Raw genomic sequence first — 6,909 nt, forward strand, 5'->3', positions numbered from 1 at the left:
CCGCCGAGCCGCCGCACCACCCGCGCCACCCCTCCATCGCCCGCGCCGCCGCCCCGCTCACTGGAAGCCGCCGGAGCCGCGCCGGAGTTCGCAAATCTCGTCGTTCGTTTTTTTTGGGTTTAGTAAAAACCATTGGTTTTTTTAAAACCCTAGTTACGTTTTTTTAGATCGGTTCGTCGGTTTTCTCGGGTTAGTTTATTTAGCGGACGTTCGACCGGACGTTCGTTTTAACGAACGGTTTTCGCCCGTTAGTCACAGACAACGAACGTTCGTTCGTTAGCTTGTTCGTCCGTTTTTCTTTTTCTCGGGTTTTTCGCGATTATTTTCAATCGCGATTTCTGATCCGATTTTCGTTTTAGTTTATCTTTTCGCTCGTTTATCAGAATCAGGCGATTCAAGCGCCTAGATCTTCGTCTCGAAACCCTCTTTATGTTTAACCAACTTGAACAAGATTTTGGTACTGTAAAATTTGACTTTAATTCAGATTAGTAATCGGATCTTGTTTCTTTCGCAGTTTGAGTTTCGTTGCTCCGTTTGATTTGATTCTTTTTGCAAACCGGAGTTCTTAATTTGAACTTTCTGGTTAGATCTTATTATTTGAGTTTTACCCATGCATTTTTGATTGATTTCTTATGTATGATATTGTTTGTTTGCGATAGAATTCCCGGAGTGCGAAGCGTGCTACTACGAGTCCCTAGGTTTTGCGGATCGTCAGGAAGGCAAGTAACACATTGATCATACTCTTTTCATACCCAGTTTTTATGCATTAGTTCCAGTCCTCAAACACTGCATGATTAGGATGTGAGTAAATTGTGGGGTTGGGAAGTAGTTGATGAGGTAGAACCTATTGCCTTGTTTTGTTATCAAACCTTGGGAGTTACTTCTACGTTATGCTTATATTGCTATGCTATGCCCGTAGACGTGCATTGGGTTCGAGTGTATCCATGATAGATGTGAGATTGTTAATTAAGGGTTCAACTTAAGGTGGCAACTTTAATACACATCTGGGTGGATTGCTTGTTTGCGCACCTGGAGAATCCAGTGTTGTCCTAGGATATCACGGAGTACCCATGTGATTTTCCTACGGTCTGCCACCCAGGCTCAAAGGGATCTTAAGATTATTCATGCTAGAAACTTCCGTGTGCAGCCACAAGCCATTATGGGCTCTGGCATAGTTTGAGTAAGTTGTGTGACCTCTTTTAGTGGTGGGCTAGCAGATGTAGAGGGAAAGTATGTGTAACTGTCCACCCAGAGCAAAGAGTTAATGCTTCCGAAAGACTGTGTCTCGGTCATCCGTTCCTCAAACATCATGTAGTGCGAGAAATCCAACGAAGGAGATCGAGTCTTGTGGGGGAAAGTGCGCAAACCTCTGTAGAGTGTACAATCTAATCATGGTTAGCCGTGTCCCCGGTTATGGACATCTTGAGTATCTAGTACTTGGATTATCCTATTGTATCTCATCACTTTAATTTAATTTATTGGGTTAATGAATTACTTTAATTGGGATTGAGCTGGAGGAACCTTCTCAATGATGTTTCAACTACCATGATAGTTAGAATTGGCTTTTCGCAAAAACCTTATAACCATAGAACCTCCACCTGCCATATTTGCATATAGTGATAGCATTACTCTATTCATTGCTCTACTATGTTACATTGCAAGCATATTCCATGTGCTGACCCATTTTCGGGCTGCAACGTATCATGTTGCAGACTTTTCAGACGAGGAGTAAGGTTTGCTAGGTCGTTGCCGTGCAGCTCAGCTATGCCGTTGGAGTTGATGGACTCACTTTATCTTACAAGCCTTCCGCTGTTATCGTATTAGATGGCCTTAAGCCATATTTATTGTAATAAGTTCTCTTTTAAGACATTCGATGTAATAAGTGTGTGATTGCTACTCTATTATAAATCCTTCGAGTACTGTGTGTGTCAGCATTACCGATCCAGGGATGACACTGAAGGACAGAGATTTGACCGTTTGAGGTCGGGTCGCTACAATAGCGAGGGATGTCCTGCAGAAAATGGTAGGGTTGTTAAAGAAAATATGGTAACATGCAAATATGGGCCCAAATTGAAAGAACTGTACAGCAGTTGAAATCGAAGGACAAAAGTCTATAATTAAACAGATAGGGTAAACATGATGTCATGGAAATATGAGAGTAATCGAAATAACAATACATCATTAATTTGCCTAATACAGAAAGAAGAGGGGGGAAATCCCCTTTGACGTATATGGTGCATGTGGCACCTTTTATCCAAATGTAGCAATATTTAGAATATGTTCAGGAAAGTAGGCCGTGCCAACCGATTTAGGATAAGATTGAACATACCGCGCGCGTCCTCAAGTTATCTGGTACGATGAGATGGAATCTCTGGCAGCGGTTGCCAAGTCCTGATGTATCGGCGCATTGTACATTCTATGAATGAAAGAAGACCCTCATATCAGCTCAAATAAAAATGAATTCATGGCTATTTCCACCGGATGATTAAAGGAGGCAGATGAACTGGGATAAGAGATGAGATAATATCTCGTTAAATTAGTTACCTTGTCGTCCATGAGAAAGAACCCTCAGTACGGCAGATTCCCCAACCGAGCGGAGCTGGGTCGATCGCGAGCAGCATCGAGAAAGTCGATGGCGATTGGTGGCGGCAAGCGGAAGTGGCGAAATGCGGTGGGCTTTGCCGGCAGCCTGGCGGCGGCGGCCGGTGTCGAGCTAAGTGTTTACCGCCGCGATAGGCGGTGCCATGGCATAAACGCGGAGGAGCTTGTGCAGGTGTGAATGGGGAACGTACCGGAGGGGCCGAGGGGGTGGCGGGCGGGGTGACGGTTGTTGTGACGTGGGGATGGTGAGGGTTTTCTTTTTCTTTTTTGAATTGGGTGGTGAGGGTTTTCTGCCCCACAAAGAATTTTGGGGGCGACAGTTTGCTAGAGCAAACCGTGTGTGATTGACGCAGCAGGCAAAATGATAGTCATTGCACACGGTTCCAATTTTGGGATCCGTGTTCGATCGACGTACTGCCTCCGTCCTGGTTTATTGGTCCCCCGTTGTAATTTTTACCAAAATTTGGCGAAATATTTAACATACTCAGACATAGATAATAAGCGTACACGTACGTAAGCATAGTCCAACCATAAGTACATAGTTCAACCGTCATTAAGCATACTCTAGCGTACATAGTTCGATCCATCCCACATCTCATCTCACATGTGGCCGGCACGATCCTGAAGCTTCTCCAGGTACTCGGCGTACACATCGTGCGCCACCCTGCTAGAATACTTCTGCTTGAAGGAGCCAACTCCCATCCTCTTGCATGCGCAAGAACACTTAGATACGCGTCATTAATCTTGTGGTTGCAAAATGGGCATCCATAGCCGTCGTTCCAGGTCCTAATATGCCTGTTATGCTTTCCCGCATAAAGCTCCCTCAGGATTCGCCTCTTGTACCTCCTCTGGGCATCTTCATCCTAGCTGTCCACATCATCAGACAGCACCTATACATATAGTAAAACAAATTTGGCATCAAATCACTAATTACATGCCGTGAAGTAGGATTAGGAATTTATGGCTATTTATTTATACATATTCAAAGATTATGGTTCGATTTTTAAGCACAGTCGTTTATGTACAAACCAATCTTGAAGAAAATAATGGCACAAACATATGTAGGTCATTCAAAATCAAAGATCAAGTCCTGGCTAGGAAGTATTAGCACGAACATTAACCCTAGTTGGATTACTAGCAGAAATCATTTGCACAGATGAAACAACTAATCACTTATCACCTGTACCATTCAAACAATCAATACACTACATGGATCTAACGAAACTTACTCAGATTTCATGGATTGGGAGAACATAACCACATGATTTCTATTCCAAAAAGGGGGAGGCATGAGTAACCAGAGAAACTCTATGATCTATTTGACACATAAATGGGTATAGATGACTAACCAGCTGTCCGTCGTCGTCGGAGTCGTCGCCGGAGTGGTCGTCGGAGTCGTCGCGGGAGTGGTCCACCTCCGGCTGTGGAAGCTCCACGCCCTCGACGACGTCAGGGTGCAACGATAACTCGCCGGCAGTGACAGCAACCTCTGTCTCCATCTTCACGCTGTGCTCTGGTGCTTTAGTAGCCCCGGCGTCGCCACTCCCTCTGATGGGGCGCTTCGGCGGCATCCTCATACACTGACGACTTTGAGGACTGAGAGCGGCGTCGAGGTTGCAAGCGGAGAGAGAGGATTGTGTGTGCGTAGCGAGCATGGGGGGTGCGGCCGCTCGGGCACACCATTAATATGGAGTAGTGGGAGTTGTGGGAGAGAGGCGGGCGGCGGTCAAACCGATGGCTCTCCTCTCGGTGAGCCTATGCACCGGACTGCTGGCATGCCTACCAAAGTTTCACACAGCTACTCGCACGCCTCTCGATGACACTGCGCAGCGAGCACGCCTCCGTCAATTCACACACCTGCATGCACGCCTCCCCGTCTGCCTGCGCGGCGGACTACTCGCATGCGTCCCGTCAACTCACGCCTGCTCGCACACCACACGGGTCGCGCGGCGGCACGTATATTTTTTTCTATTTGGATGATTAATGTTGCCGCTTTATTGCTTAACTGAAGCATGGCACGTATCCATTGTTGGTCTAACGCTCACGGTTCGAATAAATAATCCGTTTGGGATATTGGTTCCCAATTATTAATAATGTCCCGTCTGTAATTAGATAAAGATTACATCAAAACTGGTCTCAAATTTGACCCAAAAAAAGTACAATGCCACTTTGTATTGGTGTCCATATGACAACATGATAAGTTTCATGAACTTCAATTAAGTTTTGGATGTACTAGAATTTAAAAATCAAGATTCTCAATGTTTGAAATTTGTTGCACGGGGAGTAAACATGCACCTAGTGAGACACATGTGTTTTTCCAATCCATTTAGGTGCACTGTCACGTGTGCATGTAGCTCAAATTTGATTTTTGCACATTATACCCATAGAAAATCAATCAATCAATGTACTAAAACGCCTTAATGATCTCTACTATTTTTTTTGAAATTAAAACGTCCCTCCTTTGGTAACATGTATGTTCACCGCGGGATAATTAATTTAACATGCATCGTAGTTGCGGTGGATTCGCGATGTGTGTGTGGGTGTGTGCGTCTGGGGGTGGCGCGTGACTCGCAGTACACTACGAGCTGTGAGCCACCGTGTGGGTTGGCCATTTTGTTAGGCAGGCTGGTGCCACATCAGAGTCATGAAATCGTTATTTAAAACATTACACAACCCTTTCATACATAAATGTTTGGCCACATGCAGTCGATGGTTGTCCTACACAGCACTCGATACTCGCGTGTGACGCTTTCTGTGGGCCCGCGAGGTCGTCGTCCATCACTTTGACGAACAGCCAGCAGTGAGGTTAATTTGACCAGCATGGTAGAATCTTTTTTGTTTGTGTTATGGTGGTATATAGTACGCGTCAAAGAGGTGGGAGGGGACTAGCATATATACTATACGTATGCGTCCGTGAACAAGTACACCTCACTCAGTGTCGGGACTTTTTGGTTACCGAGGCACGTGCCACATCAAAATTGTGAAATTGGTTATTCAAACATCACACAACACCTTTTTGGGCCACATGCATATATATCATAGCTAGGACACTCACGTGTGACGCTTCCATTTGTGGGCCCACGAGGCCATCGTCGATGCATGCATGCATGCATCACTTTGACCTACATCGGGAGAGGTTAATTAATTTCAGCATCGATGAGGATTCTTTTGGGTTGTACATATATTACGACAGGAGCATATAGTATGCGGTGAAGAGGAGGGAAGGGGACCAACATATGTAGTACGCTTGATATGAACCTCGCTCTATGTGGGTGCATGGTTTACGATTTTTGAGGCATGTGGCACATCAAAGTTGTGCATTTTGGGTATTCAACATATATATGTTTGGCCCACATGCAAAGCGGTGGTCTTTCTCCTCTCGCACCCACTTAACCGGTTATCAGCGATATCGATGCTTTCCATCTGTGGGCCCGCTTGGTCCATCACTTCTTTTTGCCTGACAACAAGAGAGGTTAATTTGAGTTAGGAGGGGATTATTGTTTTTGCTCTGGGATGACATGCATGATACACTTTGAGCACACACACATGCATGTGTACGCATGAATCCCTCCCATCGAGTCGAAGTGGCTAGTACAACGACACCATCATGAACCGATCTCGCTCTGTGTGGGGAGCTAGTGTATGATTTTACACGCACCAGATCAATGTTGTGTATTCAAACATGCATGTACGCATCACCTCCATACATATGCATGTAGTGGTTTCCTTCGAACGATACACTCCCTCGCGTGGTTATCGGCGACAAGCCTATATATTCGTGGGCCCGCGTGGACATCCATGATCACCTTGACCAATAACAAGATAGGTTACCATGGCGGATTCTTCATTTGGTTCGTGTTATCGTAGTATAGGTCATGGTGAGATTCAGACCTAATTAAGTTTGAGCGCATATACTATGCGCATGCATGCATATACGAATCCCCGTCATTGGCTTGAAGTGTGGTGTAACATACATATGCATCATCAACCTATAACCCTCACTCAGTGTGGGGATTTCTAGTTCGAAATCACGGTGCCACATCAAAGTTGTTCATTGTTACTCAAAAACACACCTCTCCATACATATGTTTGGGCCACACGCATGCAGTGGTTGTCTTCGTGGACTAGCTACTGGCATGATTATTGGCGAGCTAGCCCATCTCCGGGGTCGCATGGACGGCCATCACTTTGGTCAACAACAAGAGAGAGGTTGTACGACCAAGGTGGATTATTCTTGGTCCGTTGTACGATCCATCTTGGTGAGATATATGCCTCTCTGGCCCGCCGACTGAAAGTGTGTGTGGGGGG

The sequence above is a fragment of the Triticum aestivum genome, chromosome 6D (genome assembly GCF_018294505.1).
Source record: "Triticum aestivum cultivar Chinese Spring chromosome 6D, IWGSC CS RefSeq v2.1, whole genome shotgun sequence".
Taxonomy (NCBI): domain Eukaryota; kingdom Viridiplantae; phylum Streptophyta; class Magnoliopsida; order Poales; family Poaceae; genus Triticum; species Triticum aestivum.